We start from the raw sequence: 24968 nt of genomic DNA on the forward strand, positions 1-24968 counted from the left end.
TCCGTCCGGACTCCTACGGGAGCCGAACTTCATCCCCAACCTCAACGGCTGGAAGGCTTCACCCGGACTCCCACGAGAGGCGGGCTTCATCCTCAACCTCGACTGCTGGTAAGCTTCATCCGGACTTCATCCCTGACTTTGATTGCAGATAGACTTCGCCCGAACTCCCACGGGAGCCGGACTTCGTCCTCAACCTCGATTACTGGTAAGCTTCATCCGAACTTCATCCCTGACTTTGATTGCAGATAGACTCCGTCCGGACTCCCATGGGAGTCGGGCTTCATCCTCAACCTCGACTGCTGGTAAGCTTCGTCCGGACTCCTAAGAGAGCCGGCTTCATCCCTGACTTTGATTGCAGATAGACTCCGTCCGGACTCCTACGGGAGTCGGACTTCATCCCCGACCTCAACGGCTGGAAGACTTCGCCCGGACTCCTACGGGAGCCAGACTTCATCCCCAACCTCAACGGCTGGAAGGCTTCGCCCTGACTCCCACGGGAGCCGGGCTTCGTCCTCAACCTCGACTGCTGGTAAGATTCGTCCGGACTCCTAAGGAGGTCGGACTTCGCCCCTGACTTTAATTGCAGGTAGACTTCGACCGAACTCCTACGGGAGCCGGATCTCGTCTCCAACTCCAGCTACAGGAAGACTTCAACCGGACTCCTACGGGAGCCGGATCTCGTCTCCAACTCCGGCCACGGGGAAACTCCGTCAGGACTCCTACGGGAGTCGGACTTCGTCCCCGACTTTGACTACTGGTAAATTTCGTCCGGACTCCTAAGGGAGCCGGACTTCATCCCTGATTTTGATGCAGATAGACTCCGTCCGGACTCCTACGGGAGCCGGACTTCATCCCCAACCTCAACGGCTGGAAGGCTTCGCCCGGACTCCCACTGGAGCCGGGCTTCGTCCTCAACCTCGACTGCTGGTAAGCTTCATCCGGACTTCATCCCTGACTTTGATTGCAGATAGACTCCGTCCGGACTCCTACGGGAGTCGGACTTCGTCCCCAACTCCAGCTACAGGAAGACTTCAACCAGACTCCTAAGGGAGCCGGATCTCACCTCCGACTCCGGCCACAGGGAAACTCCGTCCGGACTCCTACGGGAGCCGGACTTCGTCCCCGACTTTGACTACTGGTAAATTTCGTCCGGACTCCTAAGGGAGCCGGACTTCATCCCTGATTTTGATTGCAGATAGACTCCGTCCGGACTCCTACGGGAGTCAGACTTCATCCCCAACCTCAATGGCTGGAAGGCTTCGCCCGGACTCCCATGGGAGCCGGGCTTCATCCTCAACCTCGACTGCTGGTAAGCTTCATCCGGACTTCATCCCTGACCTTGATTGCAGATAGACTCCGTCCAGACTCTCACGGGAGTCGGGCTTCATCCTCAACCTCGATTGCTGGTAAGCTTCGTTCGGACTCCTAAGGGAGCCGAACTTCATCCCTGACTTTGATTACAGATAGACTCCGTCCGGACTCCTACGGGAGCCGGACTTCATCCCTGACCTCAATGGCTGGAAGGCTTCGTCCGGACTCCTACGGGAGCCGGACTTCATCCCCAACCTCAACGGCTGGAAGGCTTCACTCGGACTCCCACGGGAGTCGGGCTTCGTCCTCAACCTCGACTGCTGGTAAGCTTCGTCTGGACTCCTAAGGGAGCCGGCTTCATCCCTGACTTTGATTGTAGATAGACTCCGTCCGGACTCCTACGGGAGCCGGACTTCATCTCCGACCTCAACGGCTGGAAGACTTCGCCCGGACTCCTACGGGAGCCGGACTTCATCCCCAACCTCAATGGCTGGAAGGCTTCGCCCAGACTCCCACGGGAGCCGGGCTTCGTCCTCAACCTCGACTGCTGGTAAGATTCGTTCGGACTCCTAAGGGGGCCGGACTTCGCCCCTGACTTTAATTGCAGGTAGACTTCGACCGAACTCCTACGGGAGTCGGATCTCGTCTCCAACTCCAGCTATAGGAAGACTTCGCCCGGACTCCTACGGGAGCCGGACCTCACCTCTGACTCTGGCCACAGGAGGACTTCATCCAGACTCCCACGGAAGCCAGACTTCGCCCCCGACGCCAATTGTAGGTAGACTCCACCCGGATTCCCACGGGAGCCGGGCTTCATCCCCAACTCTGATTGAAAGAAGACTTCATCCGGACTCCTACGGGAGTCGGACTCCGAGCTCCTCTCAGACGGGTGGCCAGCCACCTCTCTCCGCCAGACACTCCAGCCGAACTTCGATCGACAGGCCTGGGCCCACTGGTGGGCCGCAGCAGCGGCCACGATACTGCTCCACCTCTTGCGACGGATTCTGCGCGGCTCCATCACTCCCTGGCAGATCGCTATAATGACCACGATTCTGCTCCACTCCCTGCGACGGATACCGCATGATTCCTCCCTCCTCCTGGCAAGTCGCGACAACGGGCGCCGTTTCACTACCCGCAACAGACTCCGCGTGTCATGTTTCGGCAGTGGCCATGATCCCACTCCACTACTCTTTGCAACAAACTCTGCCTGACTCCGGGCAGTCCACTGCTAGACGGTTACAGAAGTCACTATCAGTCTACTACCCCCTTTTCGTCTATAAAAGGGGACCCCAGATACGTTATTCTATAAGCTCTATTTTCTATCCCAAAACTCTGCTAAAATTTTCGTTCGAGCACTCCATTCTTGTTGAGGCAGAGAACTGACTTGAGCGTCAGAGGGTATTGCCGGAGCAATCCCACCTCCGGTTTAGACTTCTTTTGCAGGTCCCGACGGCGACCGTGACTCCCTCGACTCCAGCTTCTCCGGTGCAAGTAGATTTTTTACACCAACAGGATTGGCGCTAGAGGAAGGGGTGAACCTTCGCAGTACCCTTGTTCTTAAAGGAGTGCTCAACGGGACCACCTCTGATCATCTTCTCCGACATCCACTCCTTCCCCTCACTGGATCCTCGCCCGATGCCTCCCCGCAGAGTGTCCACATGGCGACCCGTGGCCTTCGGAGCTAGGTCCCAGGCTCCGGCCTCGCCTCCAGTTTCCCAGGCCCCGCGTCCTCCATCAGCGGTGGCCAGCAGGGAGCGGTCGGACAACCAGCCTCCGATGGATTTCGCCAACACCATCTCGGGAGGATCCCGACAGGAAGCAACCAACGTACTGGCCGTACCCCCCAAGCGATAAAAGATTGAGGAGCCCATAACCTTTACTGAAGAAGACGCTCAGGGAGTCCAATTTCCTCATAACGACGCGGTTGTGGTTTCCTTGAATATAGCAAACTATGACGTCCGCCGCATTCTTGTCGTCAATGGAAGTTAGGCTGATATTTTATTCTACGATGTTTTTTCGAGAATGTCCATCCTTGATGGCCATTTGAGGCCGATTACCTCCCCTCTAGTAGGGTTTACCGACGATGCTGTCCCGGTGGAGGGAATAGTGACTTTGACTATAGCTGCAGGTCGACATCCAAGACAATCTAGGGCTCTAGTGAATTTTCTGGTGGTGAAGGCGCCGTCAGCCTACAACGCAATCCTCGGCCTATCTGGCCTCAATGCTCTCCGAGCCATCATGTCGACCTACCATTTGAAGTTGAAATTCTCCACTAGCCAAGGGATCGGAGAGGTCCGAGGAGACCAAGCCCTGGTCAGACACTGCTACAACATAGCCTTGCAAAGAAGCGACCAATCCGACCCCTGTCCAGTCGATGGGCTGGATACTCGCGACGACCTCACTGAAGAGAGGGGCGGTCCAATTGAAGATCTGGTACCGATCCCTTTGAATGATGGGAATGCGGAGCATGTGGCGATGATTGGCTCCAACCTGGGGGAAGAGGTGCGGATACGTCTCATCGATTTTCTGCGGAAGAATGCGGATGTCTTCACTTGGATCCCAGCGGACATGTCGGGGATTGACACAAAAGTTATGGAACACCGCTTGGCCGTTGATCCCAAGCATCGACCGACGAAAGAAAAAATTCGAGGTCATGCACCAGAGAGGTAGAAGGCGATAGCCGAGGAAGTGGACAAGCTCCTTAAGGTCGGATTCATTAGGAAAGTCAACTACCCCGATTGGATTTCCAACGTCGTCCTAGTCAAAAAGGCGAACGGCAAGTGGAGGATGTGCATAGACTTCAAAAAGTTGAATAAGGCCTGCCCAAAGGACAGCTATCCCCTTCCCAGAATCGATCAACTGGTGGATGAGACCTCAGGCCATGAGCTCCTCACCTTCATGAATGTATTCTCCGACTATAATCAAATTAGGATGGCACCAGAAGATGAAAAAAAGACCGCTTTCATTACTAATCGTGGCCTTTACTGTTACAGGGTCATGCCTTTCGGCCTCAAAAATGCGGGCGCAACCTACCAGCGATTGGTGAACAAAATCTTCAAGGAGCAGATCGGCCGCAACATGGAGGTCTACGTGGACGACATGCTCATAAAAAGCAAATCTTCCATGGACCACATCACCGACCTCGAGGAAACCTTCGACGCCCTCCGGAAATATAAAATGAAACTAAACCCGACTAAATGCGCTTTCGGAGTGACCTCGGGAAAGTTCTTGAGCTTCATGGTGTCGGGGTGCGGGATTGAGGCCAATCCAGAAAAAATTCATGCCATCCAGGAGATGACCGCCCCAAGGTTGATAAAAGAGGTTCAGCGCCTCACAGGGAGAGTAGCAGCCCTGAATCGCTTTGTCGCGAGGTCAGCCGAACGGTGCTTACCCTTTTTTCAAACTCTCAAGCAACCGAAGAACTTCTGTTGGACCCCTGAGTGCCAACAAGCATTCGAAGAACTAAGGAGCTACCTCGGCTCACCCCCGCTGTTGGCAAAGCCAGAGCCTGGAGAGGAACTATTTTTATACCGGGCGGTCTCTCCCATGGCCCTTGCGGCAGTCCTTGTCAAAGAAGAAGCAAAAGTCCAACGGCTGATCTACTACGTCAGTCACACGTTGAGAGACGCCGAGACCAGGTATACCAAATTAGAAAAACTGACTTACGCCTTGTTGATTGCAGCCCGGAGGCTCCGACCCTACTTTCAAGGGCACACCGTAATGCTGCTCACCGACCAACCAATCAAGGCGGTTCTGCATCGGGCAGATGCCTCCAGAAGGATGGCCAAATAGACGATCGAGCTCACAGAATTCGACATCCACTATCGATCCAGGCCAACAGTGAAAGCCCAGATATTGGCAGATTTTGTAGTGGAGTGCACTATCCCTGAGGAAGCCGAACCTGAATGAGGCAAACTTGTCGACCTGAAGCCCCCACCGAGCTCCCCAAAAGAAGAGGCAAATCCCTCTGACTGCTCTTGGGCCCTCTGCGTGGACGAGTCTTCCAACATGTCAGGCATAGGTGCGGGCCTAGTCTTGACCAGTCTGGAGGGAATCATCATGGAGTACGCTCTGTGCTTCGAGTTTCCCGCAACGAACAATGGAGCGGAATATGAAGCTCTGATCGCAGAATTGAGGATCACCAAATAGCTGGGAATCGATCGGCTTCGGGTCCACAGCGACTCTCAACTAGTAGTGGGACAAGTCAACGAGAACTACGAAGCACGGGAGGACAGCATGGCTAAGTATCTCGAAAAGGTGAAGGAGCTCGTCTCCGCCTTCAGCAGCTTAGACATCAGGCAGGTTTCGAGGTTGGAAAATACCAGGACCGACCTTCTCTCCAAGCTGGCAACGCTGGTCCCGGTCGAATTACCCAAAGGTGTTCTTTTTGAAGTGCTCAAGTGCCCAAGTACGGAGGAATCGCGGCCCGTGATGAAAATTGACCACGAGACCAGCTGGATCGACCCACTGATAACCTATCTCAGAGATGGGGTTCTCCCCCAAGACGCAAAAGAGGCTCGAAAGCTCAGAAATCAAGCCTCTCGATACATCCTTTATGAGGGCAAGTTGTACAAGAGATCATACTCTTTGCCCCTTTTGAAATGCCTCCGACCTTCGAAAGCTGACTACGCTTTGTGGGAAGTGCATGAAAGAATTTGTGGAAGCCATCTGGGGGCTAGATTTTTATCCCACAAGTTGCTCTGCCAAGGATATTACTGGCCGTCAATGCATCATGATTCGATTGAATATGTCAGAAAGTGTGATCGATGCCAGAGATATGCCAATATACAGAGACAGCCCACCACCGAGCTTACACCTTTGAGTGCCCCGTGGCTTTTTGCACAATGGGGGATGGACATCCTTGGACCTTTTCCCATGGCATCGGGACAGAGGAAGTTCCTCCTGGTAGCAATTGACTACTTCACCAGGTGGGTCAAAGCCGAACCACTGACGAAAATCACAGAAGCCAAAGTGCAAGATTTCGTCTGAAAGTCGAAGGTTCGGTTCTCTAGACCGGATGGGGGGAGAGGCCCTGCAACGCCCATATGCACCCCCACAGCCCTGTTAGGGACAGGAGGAGAACCTCGCCCTAACTTGAGCAAAGTCGAAGGCCCGGTTCTCTTTAGATCGGATGGGGGGAGAGGCCTTGCAATGCCCATATGCACCCCCACAGCCCTGTTAGGGATAGGAGGAGAACCTCGCCCTAACTCGAGCAAAGTCGAAGGCCCGATTCTCTTTAGAACGGAAGGAAGGAAGGGCCCAGCGATGCCCATATGTACGCCTACGGTCGTGTTAGAGACAAGAGGAGGACCTCATCCTAACCAGAGCCGAAACCTGTTACGACAGAAATAGGAAAAGAACCTCATCCCGGTATCAATTAAAGTCTGGTCGTTCAAGATCAGAAGAAAAAAAGGGGGGACCTTTCCCAGCATCCCCTTCGCAATAAGACCCCCTCCAGACTCCTACGGGAGCCGGACTTCGCCCCCGGCTTCGACCGTCGGTAAACTCCGTTCGGACTCCCACAGGGGCCGGACTCTGCCTCCAACCTCAACTGCGGGAAGGCTTCGCCCGGACTCCTACGGAAGTCAAGCTCCGCCCGCGACTTCACTTATGGGTAAGCTCCGTTCGGACTCCCACGGGATCCGAACTTCGTCTCTGACCTTGATTGCAGGTGGACTTCGATCGGACTCCTACGGGAGCCAGATCTCGCCCACGACTTCGCTTACGGGAGTCGGACTCCCGCAGCCCCGCCAAGAGCAGAGGAAAAATTCCAAACGAAAAAGAAAAAGGGAGGAGGGGCTAAAAAGGAAGGCAACTGACCATGCCAGTGACAAATGGAAGACAAACAGCATTGAAGACGCAGAGAATCCCGTCTCAGCAAGGATTGGGGTTCTTATCAAGGACCCCGACTCTCAAGAAAGTTCTCAGCACGAGCCCGAGATGAGACTTCCTCGGGATGACGAAAGATCAGACCTCCGAGCCCGAGCCCTAATGGGGGGCACCAGACCCGAGCGGCCCTAGATAAATCTGCGGCCATGGGCGAAAAAGATGGGTCGATACGATGGCAATCGGGTACCTTCGAACGACGTGAAGGCCGAAAAAGAACTCGGCAAGCGACAATTCAACACGTGAGTATAAGAGGTAGCAGAAATTTCCCTTCTCATATTATTCATCCAATGTACATTACAGAGCCATTGGTTGAAGGAGAAGGACAACTAAAAGGCGAGCCGACGTGACCACTACCAGCAACCTACGGACGACGTTAAAAAAAAAAAAAAGAGGAAAAAGAGTGAAAGAAGAAGAGAAGTAAAGAGAAGGGAATGCAACAACAGCAATAGTAAAGAAAGGAAGTTCGGCAGACAATAATTCGACGCAAAGCGCAAACGAAGTAAGAAAATCTCCTTCTCATTTCTCGATGCATGTTACAAGACCCGGAGGGCCAGAAAGGGAAAATATTGTTACAAGACTCGAAAGGGATACACCGGAGGCCACTTCGAGTTGTAAACTTCTCTTCCCGGTTATGTCCTTCCCACCAGTATTTTTCAGTACGTGTGACAAGCCTCTCGACTCTCGCCCCTCGCCTCGTTCCGCTCCACCTCCGAAATCCCAACCCTAGGAGAAAAAGGATGGGATAGATTCCAGGGGGCAGCAAGGGCAATGGCAGCGGCGACGACGACCTGTTTCAAGAAGAACCGGAGTTATCCCAGAGGCAGCGATGGCGCCGGAGATATGCGCCACCACCGTGTGCTCCGCAGCTACCTCCACCCTAGGTATTCCGGCAAGGTCGGCATGCGCTACTTCCACCATCCCTGCAACAAGTTCTACTGCCCCACCGTCGGTGCCGACCGCTTCTGGTCCCTCGGCCCCGACGCCGTCAAGGATCCCGCCACGGCTTGTGACGAAAGCTCTGCCCCCTTTACCGATGTCGCCCCATCCGGCTACTCTGAAGTTCTCAGGCGGAACGCCTTCACCGGTTGTCCCCGTTATTAAACCCCTGTTATTGAAGGAATTCTCCCTTGAGCCCCATTTAAGGCGGCAGGAACCCTCGACGGCAGTCTGACAACCAGAGAACTCGTGGACTGCTGTTCTCCTCCTTGCACTCTTTTTAGTCCATGGCATCGCCTTAAAATTGGCCTCTGGGGTGGAGGCCCCGACAGGGGAATCCCTTGGAGAGACTCTGGGGACTGGAAACGACAGAGAGCCAGCAGAAATGGCAGAGACCGATGCGAAGGACGCTCGGAGTCGGAGGGGGCACCGATGGAGTGGCTGAGTGGTTAAGCCCTCAGGCGAAAGAAAGATATCGTGAAGCCCCTGGAGGAAAGGTGGGGGCTTAAATAGGCAATGGAGCCTGGCACAGTTATGGTGGCAGGTGTCCCTGGGCCAACCGGTGCCCACCACGTGTCCCGCGTGTCCCGCTCGCCGTGACCCAGGGTTGACCGTTCGCGGACTTTCATGGTGTGACGCTTAGGATCACATCCTGGTGGGAGTTTCAAAAAGGCTTTTCAGGTCACTCTAATCGAAAAAAGGCTCCGACATGCGCGTATTAAATGCCAAGATTTTCGAGGGCAGTCGTGTGCGGAATTCAAGGGAGCAACTTCGGTTGTGATAATCTTTCTGTACTTCCTTCATTCGAAATTCGAACTCAAAAGTAGGGAGACTGGTGTTGGATATAAAATACCCTCAGTCGAAGTTCTCAGCAAGATTGATCCTCCTAAGACTCATCCGGACTTCATCCCTGACTTTGATTGCAGATAGACTCCGTCCGGACTCCTACGGGAGCCGGACTTCATCCCCAACTCCAGCTACAGGAAGACTTCAACCGGACTCCTACGAGAGCCGAATCTCGCCTCCGACTCCGGCCATGGGGAAACTCCGTCCAGACTCCTACGGGAGCCGGACTTCATCCTCGACTTTGACTACTGGTAAATTTTGTCCAGACTCCTAAGGGAGCCGGACTTCATCCCTGATTTTGATTGCAGATAGACTCCGTCCGAACTCCTACGGGAGCCGAACTTCATCCCCAACCTCAACGGCTGGAAGGCTTCGCCCCGACTCCCACAGAAGCCGGGCTTCGTCCTCAACCTCGACTGCTGGTAAGCTTCATCTGGACTTCATCCCTGACTTTGATTGTAGATAGACTCCGTCCGGACTCCCACGGGAGCCGGGCTTCATCCTCAACCTCGACTGCTGGTAAGCTTCGTCCGGACTCCTAAGGGAGCCGAACTTCATCCCTGACTTTGATTGCAGATAGACTCCGTCCGGACTCCTACGGGAGCTGGACTTCATCCTCGACCTCAACGGTTGGAAGGCTTCGCCCGGACTCCTACGGGAGCCGGACTTCATCCCCAACCTCAACGGCTGGAAGGCTTCGCCCGGACTCCCACGGGAGCGGGGCTTCGTCCTCAACCTCGACTACTGGTAAGCTTCGTCCGGACTCCTAAGGGGGCCGGACTTCATCCCTGACTTTAATTGCAGGTAGACTTCGACCGAACTCCTACGGGAGCCGGATCTCATCTCCAACTCCAGCTACAAGAAGACTTCGCCTGGATTCCTATGGGAGCCAGACCTTGCCTCCGACTCCGACCATAGGAGGACTTCATTCGGACTCCCACGGAAGCCAGACTTCGCCCCCGATGCCAATTGTAGGTGGACTCCGCCCGGATTCCCACGGGAGCTGGGCTTCGTCCCCAACTCTGATTGAAAGAAGACTTCATTTGGACTCCTACGGGAGTCGGACTCCGAGCTCCTCTCAGATAGGTGGCCAGCCACCTCTCTCTGCCAGACACTCCAGCCGAACTTCGGTCGACAGGCCTGGGCCCACTGGTGGGCCGCAGCAGTGGCCACGATACTGCTCCACCTCCTGTGACGGATTCCATGCGGCTCCATCACTCCTTGGCAGATCGCTATAATGACCATGATTCTGCTCCACTCCCTGCGACGGATACCGCGCGATTCCTCCCACCTCCTGGCAAGTCGTGACAACGGGCACCGTTCCACTACCCGCAACAGACTCTACGTGTCACGTTTCGACGGTGGCCACGATCTCACTCCACTACTCTTTGCAACAAACTCCATTTGACTCCGGGCAGTCCACTGCCAGATGGTTACAGAAGTGACTATCAGTCTACTGCCCCCTTTTCGCCTATAAAAGGGGACCCCAGATACGTTATTCTATAAGCTCTATTTTCTATCCCAAAACTCTACTAAAATTTTTGTTCGAGCACTCCATTCTTGTTGAGGCAGAGAACTGACTTGAGCGTCGGAGGGTCTTGCCGGAGCAACCCCACCTCCGGTTTAGACTTCTTTTGCAGGTCCCGACGGCGACCGCAACTCCTTCGACTCCAGCTTCTCCGACGCAAGCAGATTTTTGCACCAACATACCCTATGAGCAAGCATTTATTAGACTTAGGTTCAAGCTTATCTGTCATTAAATGCTTGACATAATCTAGACACCCTCAAACCCTAAGGTGTGAGAGCATCGGCTTATGCTCAATCCATATCTCATATGGAGTTTTATCGACAAACTTGCTTGGTACCTTATTTAGAATATAGTAGATAGTTTCTAGAGCATATCCCCAAAAAAAGATTGACAGACTTGCAAAGCTTATCATAGATTAGATCATGTCTAACAAGATTCGATTCCTCCTTTTTGACACCTCGTTATGTTGCGGTGTTCTGGGAGGGATCCACTATGAGAGAATCTCATTCTCTTCTAAATATATCAGAAAGTCATTGGTGAGGTATTCACCCCCTCGATCTGATCGAAGGGTTTTCATACTCTTTTCAGTCTGTTTCTCTACTTCACTACAGAATCATTTGAATATTTTAAATGATTTTGATTTGTTTCATAAGATAGATATATCCATATCTCGATAGGTCATCCGTAAACGTAATGAAGTAGTAGTATCCTTTTCTAGCACTTATGTTCATAGGTCCGCATATATCAATATATATTAGACTTTGGACATCATTGGCTCTTTCACCTTTTCTCTTAAAAGGTGATTTAGTCATCTTACCATGTAGATAAGATTCGCAGGTTGGTAATGATTCACAATCATCTATTTCAAGGACACGCTCCTTGATTAACCTATCAATTCTATTCTTGTTTACATGACCAAGCTTACAATGCCAAAGATATGATTCATTGACATTATCTATTTTAGGATGTTTACTGGATGTGTACATTACACTAACAGACTATGATATTATGTATATATAATATCTTAATTATCCTTACATAATTATAGTATCATTCATAATGATATCACAAAAAATCATCTTTTATTATAAACGTAAAATTAAGTTTGACCAAAAAATCTACAGAGATGACATTCACCAAAAAGGAAAGATAATAATGACAATCATCTAACATAACACTACTAGACTCGAAAATAAGCTGCAAAGTTTTCAAAGTCAGAAATGGAACAAGACTTCCATCTCCAACATTCAGAAACCACTTATTTTCTCAAAACTTTCTATTTATCTGCAGTCCCTACAATGAATTGCATATATTAATCAAACTTTTGGTATCCAATACTCAGGTAGTAGTATCACAAACAGAGAAATTATAAAAAGTTATCATATAAGTACCTTGTGAAGTAACCATTTGCTTCTTTCTCTTATTCTTAGGCCTGTTTGGATCAAGGGTGGCTATATAAGCAGGACAGTTTCTTTTCCAATAACTTAGCTTCTTACAGAAGAAGCATTCCGTCTGGCTCTTGTCGACTTTCGATATTTTGCTCTGCTTTGGATCGACGGCATGAGTCTTCTGCAGCTTCTTCTTCTTTTCTCTCTTAGAGGATCGATGACCTACAGATGAACCTCCCACAACATACATCGATTCTTTCTGGAGCTGGTGGTCTTTCTCAAAAGTCTGCAGTAATCCTAGTAAATCATAGTAGTTCACTACAGGCTTCGTCATTCTGTAATGACTGAGAAAAAATAGATAGAATTTTGATAGCGAGTTGAGGATAGTATCTTTACCTAACTATTTATGCAACGAAAAGTCAAGTTCGCTTAGGCATTCAATCTACTCAATCATGTACTATACATGATCAATGACTAAAGTCTCCTCTCGCATACAGGTATTGAACACTGTGCAGAAGATTTTGTGTCTTTCTACATCTTCAGGGGTGCCGAAGGACTCATTCAATTTTTAAATGATCTTCTCTGGCTGCGCATCCTTGAACTTGTGGCTAAGTTCATCATTCATGACTGCCCTCATCATATGACGCACAGTCATGCAGTTATTGAGCCACTTCAGGTGAGTATCTCTCGTGGCATGAGGAGCATTGGCAACAAATTCTTCAGATGCCTCATCTATAAGGATGTACCGAATCCTCTCGTATTCCAATACGATCTTCAACTTTCGATACCAGTTATCGAAAGGGATCGATAAGCTTGTCGCTGTCCAACAACGAATGGAGGGATAGAGTATTGGCCATAGTTGAAAAAAAAATAAAAGCCTATTAGTATATGAATTACTTTTAATCTTAAAAATATAGAATTTAGTCTAAAGATTTTCCTACTATTTTGTACGAATTAGTAGCCTCTACCTCCAACTTGAGAAATTACATTAATTCCTTAGTGGGTACTAGAATCTATACTGACTGCATTCAGACCTGAGTGTGGCTCGGCCAATCCTAGTGCATCAATGGATAGGTTCCTAACCAATTATTTCTTCAAACAACTTCTAGCAATTAGATTTTGCCTCAAGCATGCTTTCAGCAGGCGTGTGGCACCTTCACTAAAAATTTTGGTTAGGTCCAAGTACTAACATGATAACATCAAGTATATCCAACAAATTGATGTCTAGGTCTGAGTGTGGCTCGATCAACCTGAGCATTGATCTAATGGTACAATAAGATAGTCATATGATAGATGATAATTTCAATACACAATAGATACTAAGCATGTGGTGCCTCTAATGTCTATTTGAAATATTAGACTCATTATCATGCACCTTAATGAACAAGTTATCTCCATAACTGTATCATTTTAAGGATCTAATAATTTAGAAGATTTGATTTTATTGATAGAAATAAGAGAAGATGTCTACCTGCAAGTCATAAATCTTTCCACTAGCTTCATCAAGTCATGTAAAGGATTAGATATAAGCTAGTCAAAAGCTACCTAAATCAGTCATATTGATTTACTTTAATGGTATGGGTCAGCTCGAATCAACTAGTGACCTAATCAAAATATAATCTACTATGTTGGTCAGATAAGTGAGATCGATGAGAGGGATATGCCATTAACTTGCCGTAGATGCTATCTAGGTGAGTAGCTCCCAATTAATAACCACTTGATCAAATTTGCCAGACTTATCTTAGACATCCACTAGTGAATTAGTTTTGATTTGATCCATCAGAAGATTCGGACTCAACCATGGAGCTTTGATCATGGTCATTTATTAAGGTTAAAAAATATGGACCTGATCAAACTTCAACTATTGAGGTTAATTTAGAAAAATTCTGACCTAATCTAATTCAACTCTTGATTAGATTCCATCAATTTCTCTACTTAGTCTATACATGTTTCTAATCCTAGGTCTAACCCAATAAAAGGATCTAATTTATGCTAACCTATAGCCCATCAATTTATGTAGTATCTTAATGATCTTCAATTCTCAAATCTAGATCGTTTAAACTTAATTTAGAATTAAGTGTGGAAAACGTATATTTCAGTTTGTAAAACTATTCTACCAGAATTTCAGGTGAAGCATACCATATGTTTCAAGTCATAAAAATAAATTTTTATAACATGTTTAACAATTAAACATGCATAGGTATGATTTAAACTTCATACATACATCACATGCATCATGATAACTTTTAGATCAATATCGATTACATCTGATGTAACATACTTTTTAGATTCTAAAATAATTTTATATCTAAATTTATCTTATTGTAATAAATCATAAATTATTTTAAATCTAATCTAAACATATTTATGATCAAAATAATTAATAAGAATCTGTTCGCTTTTTTCTTCATGAAATCGGATCACAATGAGGAATGGACAAGAGAAGAAGATTAATCCCTTCGATCTCTTATGATCGGATGATCTAATGATCTCATCAATTTAAGTACTAAGCTACTAAAATTTAAAATCTAATTTCATACACAATCACATCAACATGCAATTTTGATAAAATAATTTATGTTATGAACATGTCTTTGATCTCATCAATCATATTCCTCATCTAATCTAATTAGATTTGATGCATCATATACATCATATCAGATCTAGAACACATCTTATACTGATTATAAAATATCAATTTTAAATTTAATATCATATAAAAAATTAATTAAATATAAATATAAATATATAAAGATTAATTTTTTGATTAAATCTATTTTGATATAGTACAAAATTTTATTAAAAATTAGATCTGAAAATCTATCAAAACAGATTCAATTCAGATCTGAAATAAGTTCAACTTTATAATCAAAATAATAATATTAAAATTTTATTAAAATTAATTTAAAATAGATTTTAAATTAAATTATTATTTTAATAAAATTTAGTAACAACAAAATTCTATTATAAGAAACTTATAACAAATCTTAATCAACTGTTGATTAGGTTCATATAATCCAATCAAAATTAGATCATAAATTTTATTTAAATAGATTTAAATCAGATCTAATATTTAACATAAAATTTTAATTACATACAATATATAAATAATATTGAAAAATTAGTTATGCATCCATGTATCAAAGCCTGGCTCTGATACCATTTGAAGGGAATGAAAGCCTGTTTCTAGTGGATAATCAAGGTTGCATCTAAAATTTTTTATATATTAAACTAAATAAAGATCAAATCTTTATCTAGATTACAGTGGAATAGAGATCAAATCTTTAAAATCTGGATTCAAATCCTCACGTAGGCCTTGATCTGTAAGCCCTCTACTTTGCGTGCACGCCAAGCTCCGCAGGAAAGTGGGATGAAGCCTCAGATTGAAGTACTTTCATAAGGCCACCAAGGGAGGAGAGAGAGCTGCTGGTGTGATGCCTCACACCAGCAAGGAGGATGCCTAAAGAGAGGGGCCACAACAAGGAGGAGGGGCCGCAAGAGGTGGGAGGCCAAGATGGGACACCCAAGGGTGACGCCCAAGGATCTCTCATGCCTCTCTCTCTCTTTTTCTCTTTCATACAATCTGATTGCCCTCCTTCATAGGTAGAGACCCTCCCTATTTATAAATGATTATTCATGACCCATAAGATTAGAATTTCTAATTCAAACAAGCTTTGAATCAATCCATAACTTATCAAAGAAGGACTCCTAGTTGATAAAGGATTGGTGCCTAACTTGGTGCCTACATGCACCCACACCCACTCCCATGTGGGATGGCCCACAAGCAGCACCAAATTAGATGTTTGTTGGTCATGGAGGTGAGAAAATCTCAATAAAAATGGACTCTAAGGATCTTATCCAAAATTAGATCAATTCAAATCCAATTTGAAGCTGATTCGAAATAATTTTGAAAGGCTGTCAATTCTAAACTGTTTAGGCTTTAGGATCAAGTCTAACTTAAAATTTGGAACCCAATTAAGTCTAATTAAATTAAATTTAATTTAAAATTAATTAACACTTAAATTCAATCTCTTATAAGCTCTTTGGATCATAGATCAAAATTTATTCATCTCTGGGATTGAATCTGAACCTCATGTATAGTGCTAGCTAGACATAGTCAACTCTTCAATCTCATTTGACCCATAACTTAATTCTCAATCAAGTTAATCTATATGTTCAATCAAGTTAAGTACTTTCAAATTGGATATATAAATATAGGCCAATACTTACCTACATCGCCTGATTTTTTTGCGTGACTTCATAGGTTCGTATGCTAAGCCGATAACATAGAAACTATTTTTTACACTAATTAAAGATATCATCTAGCAATGGTTTTTAACATTTGAATAGATCGAATAATCACAAAAAAATATTCTAGAACCTATGCATATGGTTATCGCATAATTCATTCTTTTGACCTTAAATGCTCTAAGATGATCTAGGATTAACCGTCAACCTTGAGTGTTTTATTCATATTATATTTTAACCTTTTAAATCCATCACATGAATTATCCTGATCAAAATTTTATTAAATTAAAATATAGTGATACATTAGCTCCTACAATTCGAAGGGGTCAATCCTATCTTAATCCACACATAAACTTCACATATACTTGATTGTACCCAGTAGCCTTTCATCCCGATATTAAAAATCTAGATAGTTCCGCATCAAAGCATAGTAAGTTGCTTGCAAGTCACTATAATGATCTTAGATTTAAGGGATACTTATACCCATACACTTCGCGAGCAACTCTTGACAGCAAAACTCTCAGCAAGTGAGTCACTTATTCAGTGATGATATACTCCTATATCTCATCTGTATACCATACTAGTTCACCACAGTCCTTAGTTAAGAGAACAACCAATCTATATGACACACAACGACCTCCACTCGATAAACGTTATCATCCTATAATGACATATCATTTGACCGCGAACATATTTAAAAACTATATGATAAATTTTTCTTTATCGATTACTAATATAGTTCTAAGGATTTCATCACAATACAAGAGTTCTACAAAGAAGATGCAACTTTATGATGAATAATATCAAAATAACTTTTATTTATTAATAAATAATTCATATATAAAAAGAACTCAATCGTCATACGATTGATTTTAGGATACATTTTTCAACAGTAGAGATACTGAGCGATGAGTGTGAGTAGTTGTTAGAGAATAATTAGTACTGAGTGTAACCATACAAAAGATCAAATAGATTTTTATTCAATCGTCAGTGATCATCTCGATGCTGTAGTTGTGTGATTGATTCTTCGACCTAAGGTGTCATGATTGTTCGCAGTAAGACTACTGTAGTTTGTCTACACATAAGTATTGATTTATTTATGAGTCTTTGTAGTAGATCGATGTTGGCTGTAGTTGGTTGAGCTATAAAAGTAGAGTACACATCTAGATGGGATCTATCGATCTTGATAGAAAGGAGAAGTTTTATGAGATTTGAGAAGTTAAGTCTATAAGTCTGTGGCCGCAGTAGTGTGATTGATGAAAAAAAAATTTATTTAAAATCACTATTGGACTTGAGCTGATTTGATCTATCATATGATAGATGATGATATTTGATGATTTATTCATGACCTACCATCTAGTCAAAACTCACGATAAAGGGACTATATCACATATTAACTATACCTAGAGATTCTTTTTTGATTCTGTTGGTTTCTACTATATATTGCTAGATGTCACTAGTAGATTGTGCGAGCTCAATGGGATCGTTTTGGATTAATGATCTTTATCGAGTTAGAGTAAAACTGTTGCAACCCACTGAAAGAGATTTCAGTGATACCTATAATAGAGATCAATGTATGTCTCACTACCAGATAGAATTGAACCAATGAGATCACACATTAAAGGAAGAAGACCTGGATTGATTAAATTAGACTTATGAAGTATTAATTTATATAAATTTAAAGAAATCTTATTGGATTCATGTTAATCTTGCTAGCACCTAGGTGAATCTAATTTCTCTGGTGGTTGGTTTGCTTATATGATAAGTATTAGCCAATATCTATACTTAATTTGAACCTAATTGAATTTGATTCAATGGGCTTCAATGGTTGGATGCTTATTTTATGGCTTAGATTAAATCAAGAAAGAGTTTCTTAATTTTTTTGATTGAAAATTCATCTTGATTTGATCAAGATCCCTTGAATTGAATCTATAGAACCATATAGGCTGATTAGAGACCATTGGATTGGGTCTCATATGATGGGATGTTAAAGCCCAATGTAGGCATGGGTCTAGGCTAGGTGGCAGCCCTTTGATTTGGTCCAAGAGGCTTTAAGCTAGGATTTGTAATATGATTAGAAGAAGGGATCCTAATTTGATTAGGACTTCCTTATATTGTCTATTTAAAGGACCCTAGCCCTACCTCTCATATCAATCTTAATTATTTTTCCTTCCTTGCCACCTCCTTTCACTATGCCCACACCTCCCTTACTCTTCCTTTCTCTAACCCACACCCTCTTTTCTCCCTCTTGGTGTCCTCTCTCTAGGATCCAAGAAGAAGAGGGTGGCATCTTTGTTCTTGGTGTCAAAGTGTTAGCGCTATCCTCCTAAGGTTGTTGGGAGGTAGTTGTAATCACTTCTTAGTTATTATTCTTCATGGTTAGTTGAGGGATCAAGAAGGGTTCTTGGTTTCTTCAAAAATAATAAAAAAAAAGATCAAAAAAGATTGATTTCAATCAATTAAGAACAGGATTCAAGGATTGATCCCTATCCAGACTTGGTTCAAGTCTATTCAGGCTTTGAGTTCAAGTGAGTTGTATCAAGAGGAGCCTATCTAGATCGGCCTTGTGGATATCCATAGAGATAGGACATTTATGCTGCTAATTCAAAACTTGCTCAATCCTGAGATCCAGGGACTGAATTGGATTGAGTCCCTATTACAAATTTGAAGCAAAAGAAAAGCGATTCAGGTATGTGACTTAATCACAGACTTTTCTTTATTTATGCTAAAATTAGTTTAAGCTAATTTCAGTATATGAACTAGATCCATAGATATTTTCATATGATGATGCATGCTTAGATTAAAATTATTTTAATTTAATTTTTTATTATATTTTAAATTTAAAAAATTATTTTGAAATCTACATGCACTAGCACCTGTAGAAATCCAACAGTGATATTAGAGCCACATGTTTATATGTATGAAAGTAGCATAATAGTTTTGAAAATTATTTTTAAAATTTTGATTTTGATTCATACATGAGATGTATGTTTTTATGTTTAGATCTAAAAAATATTTTAGTTCTGATTTTTAATCATATATGTGATATATGATAGCACACGTAGGTTAAAAATTAAATTTCTGCGATATGAATTTTTCATGTATGCAATATATGATGGTATGTTTAGATCTGAAATTAATTTCTAAAAAATCTAAAATTTTTTATATATATGATATATGATTGCATGTATATTCTAAAAGTATTTTTTAGAATCAAAAACTTACTTTTTATGCAATAAATTTAGATCTGAAAAATATTTTTATGATCTGAAATTAGTGTGTGCATGAATCATTAGGCATGGATAGTTTTGTATCAGGATTGCATCTTAGGTTATGATTAGATCATATTGAGTTGAAATAGATGTAATTATTAATCAAACCGAGTCAAATATTGATTTGAATTAGATCAATTGACCTAGTGATTCTACAAATATTGTAGATTTAGTCGATCAAACTCCGTATGTAGAATCAAGTCAACCTAAGGACCTAATTTGGCTTTATGACTTGAATTCGATTCACCTAAGTTGACTAATTAAAATCAATAAACCATTTAGTGTCTAAGATAAGTCTCAATCAGTAATTTTTAATTGAGAGGATACTCACCTAGATAATTTTGCCTACAGTGAGTTAATGGCATATCCCCCCACTGATCTCACTTATCTGGTCGATTGGATGATTGGATTCATTAGTTGCTAAGATATTTTGGTTTAGTCCATGCCAATTAGATTGGTCACGTGATGATTGATTAGATGAGATCTGATCTAAATCTCTCCAATCAATATTAAGCCTTATGATCTTTCACCATTGTAGAAGTGCGGACGTGCTACTGGCGTTGACTATTCTTGGTTGGTTACAGTGGTCAGTTGCATCAAAAATACATAACCACTATACTAGCAAAGAGTTGCTCTAAGATGAAGATGGGGTTGGGCCCAATATGTGTTATCTGAGGGACTCAATGATGGCTTCACACCTGCTTGTGAATGATAGATCTGGCTTAACTAAGAAGTGGGGCAATTTGTATTATCTAAACTTATATAACTTAGAGACCAAGTCGCTGCAATAACTTAGAGAAGCATCTGAGCAAAGAGTTGCCTATGCATCAGTGTGTGTGTCATCAATAACTGTTAGATGAGGTGTACAACATCGATGGGACCGTAGCACCTACTAAAAACCTTGCATGGTCACGTCAGATTTTTGCTTTCCACTCGAGGAGTGTCGGAATTTGAAAAAATAATGAGAGTCTATTTGCATCTAAAAGTTTTTAGAGTAAATATAAATTTAAGTACAAATATCTAACTAGACTCTCGCAGATAAATAATATCGGCCTCTAACCTCTATCTTATATTCTTGAAACCAATCATCTGACCAGCACAAACTTTAAGGATTGGCTCAAAAATCTTAAGATAGTCCTGATATTTGAAAAAATTGGATATGTACTCAACCAAGATACTCCAACTTTACCAGCCCATCCTATGGTAGAGCAAAGAGCTGCTCTGATCAAGTGAACAAAAGATGACCTTAGGATAAAGTGCTATGTGCTGGCTTCTATGTCAAATGAGTTGCAGAGCCAGCATGAGCACATGCCCACTGTCCATGCCATGATTGAAGGGAAGGGAATAGTTTCTCTCTAGAATGTCCAAGTTGCATCTAAAAATTTTTTTTACTATTCTACTTGATTAAGGATCAAATCTCTACCTGATTTGTAGTGAAACCAGAGATCAAATCTCAATTTATCTGATATAAACCTTCATGAAGGTCTAAATGTACAGATCCTCTACTTCACATGCACGTCAGATGCCATAGGAAAGCGGGATGAACTCTAAACCAGTTGTCTTCGCAAGCCAACCAAATGAGGGAGGAGATGTGCTAGTGTGACTCTTCACACCAGTAGGTGGGACACCCAAAGAGATCTCACGCCCAAAGAAAGAGGGGCGGCAACAAGAAGAGAGGCCAAAGGGAAGAAGGGACCTCTCTCTCTTCTCACGCCTCTCTCTCTTTCTCTCTTCTCTCAATCTGATTTGCTTGCTATTTGCTATGCATTTATAAGTACAGACCCTCTCTATTTATAGATAATTTTTATGACCCAATGAGAGTAGGACTCCTAACTCAAATCAGATTTGAATTGATCCAATACTCATGAAACAAGGATTCCTACATGAGAAAGAATTGCTATCACTTATGACATCCACTTTGCACCCACTCTCACACCCAATTGGGACACCCCAAATAAGCACCAAACCAGATTTTGGTCATCCTTCATGAGAGAAAAATCTCAGTACAAGTGAAAATACTCATATCTCATCCAAAATATGTCCAATTTGAATCCGCTTCGAAGCTGGTTCGAAATAATTTTAAAAGACTGCCAATCCCAAACTCTTTAAGATTTTTGTATCAAGTCTAACTTGGATTTTGGACTCATTTAAGTCTAATTAATTCAGATCTTATCTAAAATTAATCAACACTTAAATTTAATCTTTCATATGCTCCATGGATCATATATCAGAAACTGCTCATCTCCGGAATTGAACCTGAACCTCATGTGTAGTACTAGCTAGACATAGTCAACTCTTCAATTCCGTTTGACCCATAACTTAATTTTCAATCAAGTTAGCTTATATGTTCAATCAAGTCAAGTACTTTCAAATTAGACATATAAACATAGGCCAATTCTTTCCTACTTTGTCTGACTTGTGTGCGTGACTCCATAAGTTCAAACACTAAGTCGGTAGTACAGAAATAAATTTCTGCACTAATTGAGATACCATCTAGCAATGATTTTTGACATCCAGATAGATTAAATTATTATAAAAGAATATTTTAGAATCCATACACATGGTTACTGTATAATTCATCTTTTTGACCCTGAATACTCTAGGATGGTCTCAGGTTAACTGTCAACCTAGATTGCTTCATCCGTATTGTATTTCAACCTTTCAAATCCATCTCATGGATTATCTTGGCTAAGGCTTTGTTAAATTAAAATACAGCAATACATCAACTCCAATAATCTGGAGGGGTCAATCCCATCTTAATCCATACACAGACTTCGCAAGTACTTTATTGTACCCAGTAGCCTTCCGTCACTGCATTAGAAATTCAAATAATCTGATACCAAAGCACGATGAGTTGCTTACAAGTCACTATAGTGATCTTAGGTCTGAAGGATACTTATATCCATATGTTTCGCGAGCAGCTCTTGACAGCAGAATGCTCAGCAGGTGAGTCACTTGTTTAGTGATGATGTACCCCTACATCTCATCTGTATGTCATACCAGTATCACCACACTTCTTAGTTAAGAAGACAACCAACCCATATGGCATACAACGATCTTCACTCGATAAATGTCATCATCTCGTAATGACGTATCATTTGATTGCGAACATATTTAAGAACTATATGATAAATTCTCTCTTTATCGTATACTAGTATAGTTCTAAGGACTTCATCACAACACAAGAATTCAAAGAAGATGTCACTTTGTGATGAAAAATATTAGAATAATTATTATTCATTAAATAATAATTTATATACAAGGATGAACTCAATCATCACACGATTGATTTTAGGACATAATTTTCAATAAATTTCACTTGGACTAAAGTCAATCGGGGCAGTATCTTATACCCATCTTCCATTTGAAATCATCAAACTCTTTGATCCCGAGAGCTTTAGTGAAGGGGTCGGCTAGATTTTCCTTTTTGTCGATCTTCTAAAGTTTGATGTCATCACAGTTCACGATCTCTCGCATCAGATGATAGCAGTGCAGAACATGCAGCATCCGATGTAGCAATGTATTCTGCATCGCATACAGAATCGGCCACAGTATGTTGCTTGAAACTCTTCCAACAAACAGCTCCTCCATTCAAAGTAAATATGTAGCCCGACATACTTCTACTGTTATCACAATCTGATGAAAAATTAAAATCAGTATATCTCATAAGTTTTAAAGCAGAGTCTTCATAGATAAGCCATTGATCTTTAGTATGTCTCAAATACTTAAGAATTGCTTTTACAATCTTTCAATACTTCTCACTCAGATTAGACTGGTACCTACTCACTACTCCTAGTGAATAGATCATATCTGACTTCGTACATATCACAATGTATATGATAGATCTCACTATCGAAGCATATGGTATTCTACTCATGCGCTCTCTCTCCTCAGGAGTTGTCGGACAATCCTTCTTGAAAAGAGTAATTCCATAGCCTATCGAAAGATAACCTTTCTAGAAATTATCCATGTTGAACTGCTTCAACAAGGTGTCAATGTATATGGATTGAAATAGTCTAAGCAACCTTCTAGATCTATCCCTATAGATCTTCATCCCAAGGATGTAGGATACTTCTCCTAAGTCCATGAAGAACTGTGATGATAGCCACGGCTTCACACTCTGTAAAGCTGGAATGTTATTTTCTAGTAACAGTATGTCATCCATATATAGCACAAGAAAAATGACTACAAAATCAGAAGCCCACTTGTAGATGCAAGGCTTTTCTCCATTCCTAACGAAGCCATATGTTTTAATCACCTTATCAAAATGCATGTTCCAACTCCTAGATGTCTGCTTAAGTCCATAAATAGATCTTTTCAGCTTGCACATTTTCGACTCATCTGTAGATATAAACCCTTCAGGTTGTATCATATACACCTCTTCTTCCAGCTCTCCATTAAGAAAAGCAATTTTGACATCCATCTGCCAGATCTCATAATCTAAGTGTGCAGCAATAGCAAGCATAATCCAGATGGACTTGAGCATTGTCACAGGAGAGAATATCTTATCATAGTCAATACCATAATGTTGACAGTAATCCTTGACAACTAGATGGACTTTATAGGTCTCCATCTTTTCGTCCGCTTCTCTTTTCCTCTTGAAAATCTATTTACACCCTATGAATTTTATCCCTTCGGGTGGATCAACTAGTGTCCATACACCATTGATCTCTACAGACTCTATCTCGGACTTCATGGCCTCAAGCCATTTCTAGGAGTCAAACCACTACATGGCCTCTATATAGGTGATCAGATCCTCATCATTCTTATCAAGTTTGATGGAGTCACCATCTTGGATAAAAAAATTATAGTATTTATCTAATTGATGTGGTACTCTACTAGATCGTCTTAATGGTGCCTCTACTGGCTTCGAATTTGATTCACCAATCAAATCTAATTCTATGTGTGTCGGTCCTCCCACTTCATGAACTTCATCAAGTTTAATTTTATTGCCCAACTATGCAACCCAAGAGGAGGGGGTGAATTGGGTTTTTTAAAAAATTTAATATTAATTTAGAACTATGAGGATTAAATAACAATGAGCAGGATATATGTAGAGAGTGATTAAAGCAAGGTGTAGAAATTAGATGCAAGAATGCAAGTAGATAAGAAAATTTAGAAAGAGAGCAAGTAAGCACAACACAAACAAACAAGATTTATAGTGGTTCGGTGTCAACCTTGCACCTACATCCACTCTCCAAGCTCCTACTTGAGAATTCAAATTCACTAAACCGTATTCAACAAAAATACAACGTCGGTACCTTCGACTCTAGCTATCCCAAGCTAGAACACTTATTTTTTGGGTACAAGCCAATCCAATACAATCCGATTCAAGGTTCGAACTAACCTTTCCAAGTTTTGAAATCCTTTCAAAACTAAAGATTAAGACAAAACAGAGTATGTGAGTTAATCACACGAAAATACAAATTTAGCTCCTTTAATGAGCAAATAAAACTTTAAATGCACTTTACACAATAAGAAGGAAGCTTTTCTGATTTCTCTCAAAATGGTTGAAGACTTGAATGAGCTCTTGAGGGGTTGGTGAACTTG

The sequence above is a fragment of the Elaeis guineensis genome, chromosome 7 (assembly GCF_000442705.2).
Source record: "Elaeis guineensis isolate ETL-2024a chromosome 7, EG11, whole genome shotgun sequence".
Lineage (NCBI taxonomy): Eukaryota > Viridiplantae > Streptophyta > Magnoliopsida > Arecales > Arecaceae > Elaeis > Elaeis guineensis.